We start from the raw sequence: 2,518 nt of genomic DNA on the forward strand, positions 1-2,518 counted from the left end.
CGCTCTTTTGCTATGCCATTGCTACGATGCCTACCACTTGCTTGCAAGCCTCCCAAATTGCCATGTCAAACCTCTAACCCACCTTGTCCTAGCAAACTGTTGATTGGCTATGTTACCGCTTTGCTCAGCCCCTCTTATAGCGTTGCTAGTTGCAGGTGAAGATTGAAGGCCGTTCCTTGTTGGGACATTTATTTACTTGTTAGGATATCATTATATTATCTTGTTATCTTAATGCATCTATATACTTGGTAAAGGGTGGAAGGCTCGGCCTCTCGCCTAGTGTTTTGTTCCACTCTTGCCGCCCTAGTTTCCGTCATATCGGTGTTATGTTCCCGGATTTTGCGTTCCTTACGCGGTTGGGTTATAATGGGAACCCCTTGACAGTCCGCCTTGAATAAAACTCCTCCAGCAATGCCCAACCTTGGTTTTACCATTTGCCACCTAGCCTTTTTCCTTGGGTTTCGCGGACTCAAGGGTCATCTTATTTTAAACCCCCCGGGGCCAGTGCTCCTCTGAGTGTTGGTCCAACCTAGAGCACCGTGCGGGGCCGTCCCTTGGCAACTTGGGTTACGTTGGCTCCCGTACGCTTAGCTTATCCGATGTGCCTTGAGAACGAGATATGTGCAGCTCCTATCGGGATTTGTCGGCACAACGGGCGGTGTTGCTGGACTTGTTTTACCATTGTCGGAGTTGTCTTGAATTACCGAGATACCGAGTCTGATCGGAACGTCTTGGGAGGAGGTCTATTCCTTCGTTGACCGTGAGAGCTTGTCATGGGCTAAGTTGGGACTCCCCTGCAGGGATTGAACTTTCGAAAGCCGTGCCCGCGGTTATGGGCAGATGGGAATTTGTTAATGTCCGGTTGGAGATAACTTGAACCTTAATTAACTAAAATGAATCAACTGAGTGTGTTACCGTGATGGCCTCTTCTCGGCAGAGTCCGGGAAGTGGACACGGTGTTGGAGTAATGTTTGCGCAGGTTGCTCTCTAGTTTCTCGCTCGCGCTTTGCCTCCTCTTCTCGCTCTCTTTTGCGAATAAGTTAGCCACCATATTTGCTAGTCTCTTGCTGCAGCTCCACTCATATTTTTACCTTGCCTTACCTATAAGCTTAAATAGTCTTGATCGCGAGGGTGCGAGATTGCTGAGTCCCTGTGGCTCACAGATTACTATTACACCAGATGTAGGGCCTGATGATTCCGCTCCAGGAGACGCGTATGAGCTCAAGTGGGAGTTCGACGAGGACTCTCAACGTTACTATGTTTCCTTTCCCGATGATCAGTAGTGGTGCCCAGTTAGGGGTGATTGGGACTGTGTCGCATGTTGGGTTCTCTTTTATTTTGGCGCCGTAGTCGGGCCATGAGTGTTTGGATGATGTAATGTTATTTATGTACTTGATTGACGTGGCGAGTGTAAGCCAACTATGTTATCTCCCCTTTATTATTTACATTACATGGGATGTTGTGAAGATTTCCTAACTTGCGACATATGCCTTCAATGCGATTATGCCTCTAAGTCGTGCCTCGACACGTGGGAGATATAGTCGCATCGAGGGTGTTACAAGTTGGTAATCAGAGCCTTCCCCGACCTTAGGAGCCCCATTGCTTGATCATTTTTAGCGGCCGAGTTGTGTCTAGAAAGATGTTTTGAGTCATTTAGGAATTATATATCGGAGAGTTTAGGAATTCTTCTTACTTACCAGTCCCCTCTTCGCTCTGGTAAGGCATCCTGACGTAGAGTTTTGACTCTTCTCTTCTGATTTCACTAAATTTTTTTTAGGATCACGCGGGTATCTTGGAATCGTTCCGATGGTTTTATGATGAGAACATTGTCTTGGTGCCTCCTGTCAGGGGTTTAGTGGAAGTGTCCCGGGGAGTTGAGCTCTGAGGTGTTGTCATCATAATTTTATCATTGCAGTTCTGGAATACCTGAGTCTAGTACGCCGACATAGAAAATCTCTTTTATGCAGTTCGTTGGTGAGATAACCTCGACGCCACCCAGTATTGGGGCGGGAGTTCGGGAGTATCGCCATAACTTGTATAACGGATGCTTTTCGAAGGTTGAGGTAGATGGTTTCCGAAGGTTTCTTGGTTATGTGTTGAAGGATGGATACAGCTGGATGTAGGAATTGCTAGTTTGGGTGAGATATTATGCTTCCCCTGTATCCCCAACACCTGATTGCATAACCGGAAAGGTTCGGGAGTTTCATAGGTGGGAATTCTAGTAGCTCTAGTTCTTCTTCCACGGATATTGGTTTGAGATTGGGATTTCTTACCGATTATTCGTTCTTGATCCGTACCTTGTTGATTTATTTCTCTACCTTAATTCTACGTGGCTTCTCAATTTATGGATATGTGACCATTTCAAGAGGATTGCATTCGTTCATTTTGTTCGGATGTGAAGACTATATGTTGCGATTTTCATTCCGTTGGATTCAGCTTCAATATTTGTCTATCAATGTGCTAATGGTGGTCAACCTCTTCAGGATGGCTCCTCCAACGCGCACGACTCCGAATCCTG

This window comes from Triticum urartu, chromosome 5A (assembly GCF_056163025.1).
Source record: "Triticum urartu cultivar PI428250 chromosome 5A, HENAU_Tu73, whole genome shotgun sequence".
Lineage (NCBI taxonomy): Eukaryota > Viridiplantae > Streptophyta > Magnoliopsida > Poales > Poaceae > Triticum > Triticum urartu.